This window comes from Pygocentrus nattereri, chromosome 11 (assembly GCF_015220715.1).
Source record: "Pygocentrus nattereri isolate fPygNat1 chromosome 11, fPygNat1.pri, whole genome shotgun sequence".
Taxonomy (NCBI): Eukaryota; Metazoa; Chordata; class Actinopteri; order Characiformes; family Serrasalmidae; genus Pygocentrus; species Pygocentrus nattereri.
This window is the reverse complement of record NC_051221.1, coordinates 17,724,709-17,739,227: the sequence shown is the minus strand read 5'-3', so window position 1 is coordinate 17,739,227 and position 14,519 is coordinate 17,724,709. Positions and strand designations below refer to the sequence as shown.

Genomic DNA, 14,519 nt, shown 5'->3' with positions numbered 1-14,519 from the left:
AGTTTCCACTAAATCACTAAATAGTACATCAACGTCTCAATCAATACGAGCGTTCTTAATGTAGCATGTACTAATGAAGTAATGTAGTAGAAACTTTGACTACATACACACACACACACACACACACCCACCCACCCACACACATATATATATATATATATATATATATATATATATATATATATATATACGGTTATGTAGATATATTTTAATACTTTATTAAAGGGCACGCGCTTTAGGACTGTCACTTATAATATGTGCCACTGTAAAACGTTGATACGACATGTTTTCATCGCATGGAGAGATTTCCAAAGGAGGACAGTGATTTACAAGATTAAGCATCAGGGAAGTTATTGTTTTGATGGAACAAAACGAAGTCGTGTCTCTTGAAAATGTGACACATGTTCGCCAGGATCTAATCTTTTATTTCCAGGGATAATCCCTGTAAGGCGGGACATAAAACCATCGAACGCGACGGTCTCCCCCTCTCTCTCTCTCTCTTTCTCTCTCTCTCTCTCACACACACACACACACACACACACTCACACACACACACACAGCCGCAGATTCCAGTTCACTGTAAAGTCCATGAAGGCTGAAGGATGATGTCCTCCACGCGCCGCTCCTCTTATGCCTCCACCTGCCGTAGAGCGAAATCCTACCGCGCGGGTTTAAATAACGGCTGAGCGCAATCTGTTTGCCAGACTTAACCTCAAGCAGATGGTTAAGCCGCAGCAGAAATGATTACATTTCTGGAAAAAAACACGAGTTCCACCGCTCTCCACTTCTTCTTCTTCTCTCTCTTTTTTAATTAACGGAGTGGAGGATTAGCGGCGTAGCTATCCGGGATCAGCCGTTCTCCAACAGCAGAATACAAATGTTTCCTGAGAAATAATCCGCGGGCTGCACCGGCGGGGTCACGGTGCCATGGACATTAACATGCGTTACACGAGTCTTTAAAACCGCCTCGATGTCCGCCGAGCGCGTGTGCCGCTACTTTCACCCACTTACCGCCGAGCGCGAACAGCAGCTACAGCACTGAACAGTCCGAGGTCAAGCTTCATTCCTTTCCTGCCTTCGTACTGATATCTCTGATAACTACTGGAGGACACACACTCAAGATTCCCATTTATTAAGCGCTCCGCCTCCACCGTCCATCCAGTTTTAATTAAAGATAAGGCTTTACAAATCTCCATGACATTTGGCCTTTGAGAGGGCTTTGAGAGCCCGTTGGTGGACACAAGCAGCAGCGGGTTAGACATCATGCTGTTTATTTACGTTTCTTCAGTGAACATCCAATCGTTTGGGCATTTTTCAAGAAATCTAAACATAATACTGCGCCATCTAGTGGAGCTATCAAACACTACAAATAACTTCTCCCATTAAACGGGCAACAAATATTGAGGATTAACACGTGTTAGTGTTTGTTTGTTTGCTTGTTGTGTTCACCCGTACAGGAAAGAAATAAAAATAAAGGCAATCAAACCAGACAGCACTCTTGATCCCAACTCTGTAACTCACAATGTTAACAAGAAGTAAAAAATAAATTAAATAAACACTGAATATGAATTCGCCGTCTAATGGCAAAAATGTCCTGCGTTAACTGAACTGAAAGAATCTGTAATAACCCCTACAGCAGAGCGCAGGTAGACTATGTGTTTGGACTGTGGCCCTCTCAGACCAGAGGGCCTGGGCCTAAAACCTACAAAAGGAGGACGAAGTTAAACTTTAAAGTAAATACATTTTAGTTACAAAAGCAGCTACACACACGAGTCACGCTGGCTTTAAAGCCAATTAACAGTAAACTGATGTAAAATAATTCTGCCAACTGTAAAAGAGTTCTGGCTATCAGCACCGGATGTGTGCGTTTCCAAAGCAGCATCATTGGTGAGGCAAATAAAGGACCTCCAAAAATGGCAGAATCTGAGGTGCGTCGGTCAAAAACTTCTAAATCATTTAATGCGCCAAACAAAACAGTCTTGAAAAACATTGTGTTGTGTGCCCATCAGGAACACAGCGTACTGGCAAAGAGGAGCAGTGGATATAACGCTACATTTCCCAAAACTAACAGACAGACACTTAACAGGATAACTGCTAAACATCACGAAATTATGGGCTTAAAAATGATGACGGAACTGTCACAGGCGCTCCTGCGACCAAGTCTCAAAGGAACTGCATGCTGTGACAATAAAGCTCAAATCTAAAGCAGCACTAGCTTCTGGGAAATGTTTATACCACAGCATAAATGCACTTGAGCAGCAGCCAAACCTGGAAAACTACACATCAGATCCATGAGTGATTACGGGTGTAAACTTGTAAACTTCATCTCCTGACCTTAAGTGCTAACTGACAACGAAAGGCTTAACACTGAGACTTTCTACGGTCTTAGAGTGCCATCTAGTGGTGATATTCAGCACTGCTGAATAAAGTTCAGAGGATAACACTGAAACGACCTAAAGAGGAACAAAACGTGGACTAAGTCCTGCTTTCAGGCCAATATGTGAGCAAAAAAAAACAAACCGCCAGACATTGCAGGTGGTTCAATCCCCACAACCCGCGGACTGCACGATGGAAACTATAGCGTCTGATGCACCCACATGGGCAAACTGGTGCACTTCTGCAAGCTGAATTAAACGTTCTTGGCTCTCTTGAACGGAGAGGCGTGATATTCTGTCATGTTTCATAGCATTAAGCAACACATTATTCGCTTCATGAAATACTTATAAGACATTCTTGAGCGCAAAGCAGATTCAAATCTTTCATAAATCATCTCCAGCAAGCTCCATAGATAAGCTTATCATTATAACATGTAATATTTGCATTGCAGTGCCATGGAAATGTGATCTATTAATGAGCACAAGTACTCGCAGGCTCACAACGAAATGCCATCAGTTCAACTTTAGATGGTCATAGAGGGCCATCTAGTGGTCATTAACAGTATTGCTGCATGAACTTCGGGTCAAAACACGGAAATGCCGTTAAATATGACCAATATGTGGACAAATTTCTGATTTAGCACAACAAGTGAAACGACAACTGTATCTACTACACGAGAAAAAGAAAAAAAAGAAAACGCCAGACAGCGCCGGTGGTGCGAACTCCGTGACCCGCGGATCACGAAATGGAAATTCGAAAGTACGAAGTAACCACTTGGCTAAGCTGGCGCGACTGCAACAGCTGAAATTTACACACTTGACTCTGAAACACAGAGGCGCGCGATGACTTCAGTGATCGACTTCACCTTTTTTCCTGTTACCCAGGACACGCAGACGTGCTTTCGTCGCTGTTTGTGTTTTGGGAGGTTGTTGGGGGGTAAATGACACCTTAGACGATCATATTTAAAAACAAACAAACAAACAAACAAATAAATAAATAACTATACGACGTTCATGCTTTGAATTCCCTCTCAGAAAAACGCACTAAACTGCACTTTTTAAGTACAAACACTGTGTTACTGCGGTGGCACACTGAAAAACATGGTTCTTCTAGGGTACTCCAGTTAAGAGTATGGTTCTATATAAAGCCCTGAACACTCAAAGAACCATTCGTGTGCTTACATGGCTGTTTGCGTGGTTAAATGGTTCTCCAGATTGAGGGAGAATGTGTTGTATATGGTTCTATATAGAACTTTTATGAAAAAATGACTATATAGTACCAAAAAGGGTTCTATTGTTAAGCTATCAAGCTTGTAATGATAGAAAAACCCCTTTTGGTGCCATCTAGAAGCCTTTATAACACATTCTCCACTAAACTGAAGAACCATTTCAGCATGAAGAAAACCTGCAAATGGTTCTTTGAGTGTTCTTGGCTCTGGGTAGAACCATCACCTTTTCTAAAAAAAAGCCCTTGAACAACCATATTTAAGAGTGTACCTTCAAGGAATCCCTATAGATGAATGCATCCTGCTATGAACATTTGTAGTGTAGTACCTACACTTTAAAATGGTTTGTCAGTTGTAGTTTGTCAGCTGAAAAATGTTCATATGGTAACAAACAACTGAACAAGTTCTACTCAACTCAAAGATACTCTAATTGAAAGTATGGTTCATTCAAAGTATTTATTTAGGTTTAATAACATTGGTTAATTTATTTGTTACCAAACTAGGCAGCTGTTTTAGGCTGAACTGACAAACCTTTTTCTAGGTTTCTTTTTCACACACAGTTTTTAATTCCACTGGTCTTCAGACCTTCTGAAAAAGAGAGGTGTGTGTGCCTCTGTGGTTTGGAAATGAAATGCTTTCGGTTTTACGTTCTGTGGCCGGCGAGTGACCACTACTGGTCTGATACAGTACTGCAGCATAAACTACAGAGTAAAACATGTATATTTTATATATTACCAATACATCAAGAAAATCCTGATTTTAGCACAATACTAGAGTTGACCAAGGTATTCGCCATACAAGAGTAAGAGGCAAAAAAGAAACAGGTCATCGTGGCTGGTTTGAACCCTCTAAACCTGTGGAGTACGGGTTAGAATCTACAGCCGAAGTAGGCATATCTGGACTACTCATATGTGTTGTTTTAGTCACATCTGTTTTGTAAGCGTGGGCTACATTCTGTGCCTGTAAATCTACAAAGTGCACCAGTATGGTAGGGGTTCCTGATAAAATGGCCAGAGAGTGTTGGCACAAAGTGGGTGCACCTTATTGCCCAGTGCAAAACCATGAAAGGAATAATACTGTGGCGTCAGCGCAGAAGAAGAACCAGAGAATGCCAAAAAATACTGTTTTATTGAATAATGCACAAAAGCCCACTGACTCATGGCAAGAATAGCAGGGAAGGTCATCTCCAGCGGAAAGCGCGAGCTTGGCGCGGCTGATTCCGTGATCTCCAGGTTAAACTCGCTCCACGGAAAGCTCGGCACGTTGTCGTTCACATCCAGCACCTCCACTTCCACTCGGTACAACTCCAGCGGGTTTTCTATCACCACCTGCAAGTGCAAAAAGCAAAGTGGGCTCTGCTCGCACAGCTCCTCGCGATCGATCTTCTCATTAACGAACAAAATCCCGTTTTCCAGGTTCACTTCCAAATACTGCTTCCTAGCTCCGGACATGATCCGGAAGTTTGGCCATATCCAAGCCCAAGTCTTCGGCGATGGTGCCCACAAATGCGCCGGTGCTCGACCTCCACGGAAATCGCATAGCGGATCTGCGCGAGCGCGCAGTATAGCGCGCACACACACACACACACAAGCAGGCAGACCAATGACCCAGCTAACGTCCATCGCCTCATTACAAAAGCAGCTAAATGAGTCACGCTGGCTTTAAGAATAAGTGACCCTTATTAGTCCCAGAACGGGGAAATTTCACCTCCGCATTTAACCCATTCGTGAAGTGAACCACCACATACACACTAGTGGGCAGTGAGCACACCTGCCCGGAGTGGTGGGCAGCCCAATCCGCAGCGCCCGGGGAGCAGTTGGGTGTTAGGTGTCTTGCTCAAGGAAACCTCAGTCATGTGCTGTCAGCTCTGGGGATCGAACCAGCGACCTTCACGAGGCTGGATCCCTAACCTCCCACCCATGACTGCCCCATTCAAAGCCAATTAACAGTAAACTGATGTAAAATAATTCTGCCAACTGTAAAACAGTTCTGGCTATCAGCACCGGATGTGTGCGTTTCCAAAGCAGCATCATTGGTGAGGCAAATAAAGGAGCTCCAAAAATGGCAGAATCTGAGGTGCATCGGACAAAAACTGCTAAATCATTTAATGCGCCAAACAAAACAGTCTTGAAAAACATTGTGTTGTGTGCCCATCAGGAACACAGCGTACTGGCAAAGAGGAGCAGTGGATATAACGCTACATTTCCCAAAACTAACAGACAGACACTTAACAGGATAACTGCTAAACATCACGAAATTATGGGCTTAAAAATGATGACGGAACTGTCACAGGCGCTCCTGCGACCAAGTCTCAAAGGAACTGCATGCTGTGACAATAAAGCTCAAACCTAAAGCAGCACTAGCTTCTGGGAAATGTTTATACCACAGCATAAATGCACTTGAGCAGCAGCCAAACCTGGAAAACTACACATCAGATCCATGAGTGATTATGGGTGTAAACTTGTAAACTTCATCTCCTGACCTTAAGTGCTAACTGACAACGAAAGGCTTAACACTGAGACTTTCTACGGTCTTAGAGTGCCATCTAGTGGTGATATTCAGCACTGCTGAATAAAGTTCAGAGGATAACACTGAAACGACCTAAAGAGGAACAAAACGTGGGCTAAGTCCTGCTTTCAGGCCAATATGTGAGCAGAAAAACAATCCGCCAGACATTGCAGGTGGTTCAATCCCCACAACCCGCGGACTGCACGATGGAAACTATAGCGTCTGATGCACCCACATGGGCAAACTGGTGCACTTCTGCAAGCTGAATTAAACGTTCTTGGCTCTCTTGAACGGAGAGGCGTGATATTCTGTCATGTTTCATAGCATTAAGCAGCACATTATTCGCTTCATGAAATACTTATAAGACATTCTTGAGCGCAAAGCAGATTCAAATCTTTCATAAATCATCTCCAGCAAGCTCCGCATAGATAAGCTTATCATTATAACATGTAATATTTGCATTGCAGTGCCATGGAAATGTGATCTATTAATGAGCACAAGTACTCGCAGGCTCACAACGAAATGCCATCAGTTCAACTTTAGATGGTCATAGAGGGCCATCTAGTGGTCATTGACAGTATTGCTGCATGAACTTCGGGTCAAAACACGGAAATGCCGTTAAATATGACCAGTATGTGGACAAATTTCTGATTTAGCACAACAAGTGAAACGACAACTGTATCTACTACACGAGAAAAAGAAAAAAAAGAAAACGCCAGACAGCGCCGGTGGTGCGAACTCCGTGACCCGCGGATCACGAATTGGAAACCAAGGAGTACGAAGTAACCACTTGGCTAAGCTGGCGCGACTGCAGCACCTGACATTTACACACTTGACTCTGAAACACAGAGGCGCGCGATGACTTCAGTGATCGACTTCACCTTCTTTCCTGTTACCCAGGACACGTATTAGCAAGTGACAATACTTGCTTTCGTTCGTTTCGTTCGTTACAACCAACCAGTTTACATAGAGAGGAGATAAATACTGGTGAAATACAGCAGATATTTAGCAGACTTTGAGCTCTTAAGCCAAACTTTGAATAGGTATATTTTGGGAACTTACTTAGAGAGATTTAAAGCTCCCTGGGGCTTTAAATGTCATTCATGCAGTAACTGGACTACTGCTTGCTGTGTAGACCATAGCATATAATTTATATGTACTTTCATAATCATCAAACCAGTGAGCCCTTGTGCCTCGTGAATGGGTGCACTGGCATGCACTCCAATCAATAATATTTGGTAATATTTGATCATAGGATTTAATCAAGTTTCAATCATAACTGTTAAATTGCAGTGACTTTTCCCTTTGAGAGGACAGGTGTAGCCAAACCATGGCAGCAAACTCTCCCTACTGCATGACAGAATCACCAGTCCCCCTCCCTTTCAAAGCCAAGCATTCAGCTCTGGTCCATTCTCTTGGTGTGTGCCACTTGTTAATTTCTGAAGAATATCTCTAGATGCATTTGATTTTTGGACCACTAAGCTCTCAGCGCACTTCATTAATCTATGTACTACAGTTCAACTATAATATCTCTTTCTAAGTCTGTTCTTGCTGACACAGTCTGATGACATCCTGCATCAACATTGACAGCCATGTGAGGAGCAGTTGATCTGTTTTTAATCACACTAATGCACAAGTGTGGTCACTGAATGTGCGATTTTCACTACAAGTTCTAAAACTATGTACTGATGTCTTTTGCCTTTTGCCTTCTGCAGGTACCACTACAGTCAGTGATCCTATTGAAACATTAGCTCACGTTTGTCTCCAATAAAGAACTATGTTTGAAAAACAGATTTGTGAGTGTGAAGAATCCTTTAAAAGTTAAAGGTTAAGTGTGAAAGTTCTATACCAACTAAAAGGTTCTTCCTAGAGCACTTACATTCTGTTGAGGCCCATTAAAGTCTAAAAAAGGTTCTTCACCATAATGCATTTTATTTACAAAAATGGTTCTCTAAAGACCCACCAATTACACCAAAATGGAAAACTGGTACAGATCCTTTTCAAGTGCTTTTTTTGTACATGTATATGATGTTTAAGTAAGTTGAATTAAGAACCTTGCCTATTTCGAATTAAATATGTAGATATTTGTTATGAAGATTAAAAATAAGCATTGACAAGCCAGCAGAGGAAATTCTAAAATAATTAATAAATAAATAAACGTTTCAGTCCTAAATGTGACTGGTTAGTTCACTACCGATTAGTATCCAGAAGGGGGCAGCAGAGACCAGAAAATCAGAGTCTGTGATAAAAGAAGACAACTTGAACATGCTTCACAAGTGACAACTACAGGACCTTAAATGTTATAACAAAAATACTCAGAAAGATTTCTGTAATTTACAATTATTAGAATTCGTGAGCTCCATATTCTATATGGATGAATGGATTTGACCTCAAATAAATGGTTGCCTTGAAAATGAATTACATGCACTGTTACACTGATTTATATTACGATCTTCAGAAACATCGGTTTGAATCTTTTTATGTGATTCTCTCCCACAGGTCTTTTAGAGTGAGGTCATGAGTGTGGGCTCGGACAAGCATGTGGTCCTGACATGTATATCAGGGAGTAACCTATGAGTAGGCCTCTGAGTATGCACTGTGTGAGTGTATGTGTGTGGCGCGTGCATGAACACCCCCTGTTGGGGGATAACCTCTGATTGCTGTAGCAGATGTGGGGAGAGAAAGAGAGAGAGAGAGAAGCAGTAAGAGAGCAAATGAGAGAGAGAGAAAGACAGAGAGAGAGCGAGAGCTAGTAAAATAAAGACATGCAAAAGATGAAATGTTCATGCCAAGTCAGACCTTACTGAACTGGGATTTGAGAGGACTGAGAGGAAAGACTAGAGGAGGAGTAAAAGAGTAAAGTGTGAGTGTGTGTGTGTGTGGGGGGGGGTACAGACAGCTAATGATAGAAATTAAAAAATAATTTTTAATTTCCAAAAATTACTATAATAATGGAGGAGAGGAGAAGGGGAGAGGACGAATAAGAGATAAGAAGAAGAACAAAGTGAAAGATAGAAGGAGAAGAGAGATTTTTGAAGACAAGTAAGGAGGGGAGAAAGTGGAGAGCAGAAGAGAAGAGAGCAGATTAGAGGAGAGGGGAATAGAGGAGAACAGACAAGAGGAGAGGGGGACAGAGGAGAGCAGATGAGAGGAGTGGAGAATAGAGGAGAACAGATGAGAGGAGAGGGGGATAGAGGAGAGGAGAAAACACAGGCAGAAGAGAACAAACAGTGAGAACATGAAGAGAGAAAATATCAGAGGAGAATAAAATGGAGGAAAATAGAGGACAAAAATATAGGACTGGTGTGGAGAGAAGAAAAGGAGAAAAGACATAAGAAGAGAACAAAAAGTAATAAAAGAGAAGATGAGAAAAGGGTGAAGACGAGATTTAAAGAAGAGAACAAAGAGTAAGAGAACGAAGAGAAGAGAAGAGAAGAGAAGAGAAGAGAAGAGAAGAGAAGAGAAGAGAAGAGAAGAGAAGAGAAGAGAAGAGAAGAGAAGTTCTTGCACATGCTGCTCAGCTGTGTAAACTGCAGGAAGGCACAGTCTCGGATTCCCTGGGAAAAAGGCCTGATATTTATAGGAGACTGGCAGCCCATATGCCTCTTGCACACACGCTAATATTATTATTATTCCTGAACACTCAAAAATGGAAAATGGCAGCAACCTGAGAGGCCTGGAGAGGTGTCTGTGTGAGTGTGTGTGTGTGTGTGTGTGTGTCTGTGTCTGTGTCTGTGTCTGTGTTCGTGAGAAAACACAAGTATGTCTGTTAGAGTATGTATACATATGAGACAGAGGGAGAGGGGGATAGGGAGAGAAATGACAGAGTCACAGTGGAAAAAGAGGGGATAGACAGCAGGAGAGAAAAAGGTTGCGAAAAAGACAGAAAAAACTGGCATGGGTAGAGGGGGTGTAACATGATCTACTGAACTTATTAGTGCTGTCAAGCAATGTGAGCAGAGAAAGACAGAAAGAGAGAGAGTAGAGAGAGGTGGAGGGTGTCAAGCGTACTTAGACATGAGCATGTATTCCAGCGCAAGATTATAAGATTCCCGCAAGAACAGAGCAGACGTGTCGTAACAGCGCGCACACACACACACACACACACACACACACACACACACTTAGAGAAGAAAAGGTAATTCCACCAGTAACAGGTGGGCAGAGCAAGTTATATCAGTCAAACCCATTTGATTACATCTGTGGTACATTTGACCAATTACAGAGTTACTGTCAACATGACCTTTTTGCATTTTCACATGTTAAATGTATTTTTGTAAAATTCATGCCTTATAGTACTATTACGCCAATGAATAACGCACTGCATTGATTCTTACTTTTTTACAACGTAGAGAAAGTCAGATGCTGTTCACGACAGGCCTAACATTGTTGTAAACAAAGACACAGCAGAAGAGCCTTGAATATGTGACTGCTCTGACATGAGTTCTTCATTCCTTTTTTTCTTTTTTACATACTGTTCTTACCAATTCTGTCTGCTAGGTGGCAGCACTGAGGCTCACTCTGTTCTCCATCTCCGCTTTGCCTTGAGTTAAATTTGCATCACCATCACCATCAGGATCAACATCATCATCGAGACTGCAGTTGAGAGAACAAGGGGTGAGTAAGAGGGAGGGGTGATGATAGAAAAGATTGAGTTTTTCGGGAAAAAAAGGAAAGAGGTATGTGACCTACCACTGAGTAGAAACCCCTCATGAGTTGTGGTGATAACACATACAGAGCAGGCCTGTTGCTCTACATTGCAGAGAAAGTTAGAGAGAGAGAGAGAAAGAGAGATATAATGACTATATTTACATGAAGATAAAGACTAGAAGAACAACACAGAATTCTCTTCTGTTTTGAGGTCAAGTGAGGATAAGGCAAGGAGAAAGACAGTACTGCAGAGATTTTCCTTCATTCAACACACCCAATTCAAATCATCTAAGGAGCAGGATATTCATAAGTTCAATTTAGTGTGCTAGAAGAGGGAAAAAACTATTCTCTCTACATGCTTGCAGCACCCTCCACGACCTGGTTGTCACCCCTGGGAATAGTTCATGGTTGATACATATGTGGTGAGCGCATACTCACCCAACATTCTTCAGTGAACACCAACACTATATTGATGGTAACTGTCTTTATACAATTCCAGAAAAAACATGCCACAAGCCAAATGAACCAATGTGAATGTGAGAGAACACTTTTAAACAGTGTGAAGGCAAGAGAGCATCTTAGAATATCCCAATAATCACACACAGTAATCACACACAGAACCTCCCAATAATCACACACCAAGGGTTGGGATGTGACAAAATACAAGTATTGGGAATAAATATTCAGAATACAGAAATTAAGTATTATATTCAGTCCAAGACCTGTCCAGGGTGTATCCTGTCTCCCGCGCGATGATCATTGGAATAAGCTCCAGCTCCCCCTGCAACCCAGAAGGAGAAATGCCTTAGATGTGTGTGTTTGTGTGTGTTCAGTCCAAGACACATTTTTAAAGGCTGTATTCGGAAAAGTTACTTTTTAGAAGAACACTTTTAGAATACTTACCTACTGAATGAAAAACATACAATCTTCAAAAGAAATACCATTCATGCTTATTAGATTTATTTAGAATGAGTGCACAGCATAGTATATCAACCTTGCTTGTTAGTTCAATTCTAAAGAGGACATCAATTAATGGCTTTTTTACTAATAAATCAAAGTGATGAGCCAGTTATTAATCACAATTTCACTAAGCTCTTTTGAGAGAAATAATCTCAGTAGTTGACATATCAGTGTTCAGCATTAGCACTGGTTTAGCAGTGGTGTTGCGCTGGGCTCCTGCTCAGGTGCTTTTCAGAACTTAATTTAAATGATAAACAATATTTTCAAGAAATGTAATAATAGAATAATTACATAAAGAAAGCTGCCAACCAGTACCAGCAAGGAACAGTGTAAAATCATAAAAAAAAAATCTTATGTGCAAATGTAATTTAAGTGCATTTTAACACTGTATTCAATATTCAGCCACTACTACTTTTTACAAAGTACTTTGTCCAACACTAACACTAGATGACCAAAAACATCTAAATACTCCTTCTAATAAGTGTGTTCAGCTACTTTAAATTGTGGCCATTGCTAATGGCAGGATTGTCTGGAATGATGGAGGAATATCCAATATCTTTGGGATGTGTTAGAGTGGTGTTAGTGATCCAGAATAAAGGTAATTCTTTATTGTTGCCCACCCCTAATTCTTCAGTGATATGAAGCTGAAGTCAGCTATTCACCAGCTTCTTGTTCACTTTTCCCATTCCACCTTAAATGGTGCAGCCGTTACATTCTGGCACTTCAAGTGTCAGCATTGCTGATTTATTTAAGGTGGAATGGGAAATTTAGCTAGCTAGCTACCGAAATATTAGCATACTATTAGCAATTGTTTATACTTGCTATAAAGAAAAGGATCAAATACACTGAATCAGCATTAAATTAAGAAAATACAATGGTTATTGTAATTTTTAACAGTTAAAATACATTTGTAGGACTTTGCTTGTGTAGCCATTTAACTGTTTGTTTTTTTCTCTCTCTCATAACACTCCATTGGAGTGTGCCTCTAAAAACCACCATTGGGTCCAATATAAAGTGTAAAGTCTTCCAAAAAGGGTACATGTTGGTAATGCAGTAAATGAGGGAGAAACTGCTTATTAATACTCTTGACTTAAGAAAAAAAAATTACCTGAGCAGGTGTCTACACATTTTTGGACATGCAGTGTGTGTGTGTGTGTGTGTGTGTGTCAGAAAAGATGAGATGTATTAACTACCCCAAAGGTATTTACTACTTAGTCATTGTCATTCTTACAAAAGCGGTATAGTCTTAAAACACATTTTCACACAAACACATTAACTAACTACTACCACCGGAAGGGAAAAGAACATTTAATACCTTCAATTTACCCTTTACCCTTCACCCTTTAATAACTTCTATACACAACTGCTACACTCTCTCTCTCGTACTCCAACACAGTGAATTGATCACAGTATAGAGTACCTGAAAATATTAATGTATCACACATTTCTCACAATTTTATAGTTCATCTCCAGATCTACTGTCAGTCTAAAATTATATCTTCCTCTTCCTTGTCCTTTTTGCCATCTCTACCTCCTTCCACTTTCTCTTTCTCTCCCTCCCTCTCTCACTCATTCACTACCTGAAGTTATGGCTCCTTGCCCTATGAGTCACAGCTCTGGTAAAGCCATCAAAGAGAGAGAAAGAGAAATAGAGAGAGAGAGAGAGAGAGAGAGAGAGAGAGAGAGAGAGAGAGAGAGAGAAGCAAGAGAAAAGAGATTTTATGCAAAAGCATAGTTACAGGTTTTCAGCACAACAATACATTTTCTGCATGACTCTCCCCTCTGGTTGCCATTGGATTCTACAAAAACAATCCCTATTGGGCAACATTAAAAGTCAGAGGAGGACGCAGGTCATACTTTCTCTCTCTCTCTCTCTCTCACACACACACACACACACACATACACATACACATACACTTACTCACTCACTCTTCATTTTCCCTGTATGTAAGAGTGGGCTTTTTTGACAGTAAGTGAATATTTTTGAATACTCAGAACGAAAGAAGGTGCTCTGTGTGTGCGCATACATGTTGATGTGTGTGTCTTTGTTATGTATTGTTTTAAAACTCTTTCATGAATCTGTAAGTAAAGCATGGATGGCCCCAAGAAGTCAGTGATGTCACACTCTGGAAATGTGAGAGAACACTCCGAAAGTGTGTGTATTTGCTTTCTTCTCATGGTGTTTGCTTTCTTTTCTATGAGTGTATAAGTTAGAGAGCATAAGACATAGCACAGCTTCAGTGTGGTAAATCCAGAGAACAACTCCAGCCAGTTTCACCTACCTCTTCCTTTTTCAGCCAGTCAACTGACCAAAAAAAAAAAAAAAAACCCATCCATCCCACCTACCCTACCAATCCCACTCATTCTAACTTAACCCAACCCATGCCACCCACTTTAACCCAACCCAACCCATCCCAACCACCCTATCCCAACCCAATCCATCCCAACCCATCCCACCCACTTTAACCCAACCCATCCCACCCACTTTAACCCAACCCAACCCATCCCACCCACTTTAACCCTACCCAACCCATCCCACCCTTCTCAACCCATCCCATCCTTCCCAACCCATCCCAACCCAACCACCCTATCCCAAACCAATCCTAAAGCCAACCCTACCCTAAACCCAACCCTACCCATTCCACCCACTTTAACCTAACCCCTAAATATCCCACCCAGGTTTAACCAAATCCTACAGTCCCATTCCATCCTAAGTGAGTGGAAAACACCATTTGAAGGCAATATGTACTGTGTAATTGGGGAATACTGGTGGCTGATTTTTAGGGCACACTGCTTTCTC

The 14,519-nt window shown here is 41.4% G+C and overlaps 1 long non-coding RNA gene across 1 annotated transcript; it reads right to left on the bottom strand.

Moving 5' to 3' along the window:
- Window positions 1-4,863: 4,863 nt before the first annotated feature.
- On the bottom strand, window positions 4,864-11,545 carry LOC119264349. Its single transcript, XR_005130968.1, has 4 exons — window positions 11,482-11,545; window positions 10,802-10,861; window positions 10,594-10,705; window positions 4,864-4,929 (listed from the first exon to the last, which is right to left on the bottom strand). It is a non-coding gene; the product is annotated as an uncharacterized LOC119264349 (long non-coding RNA).
- Between the last annotated feature and the right edge of the window lie 2,974 nt (window positions 11,546-14,519).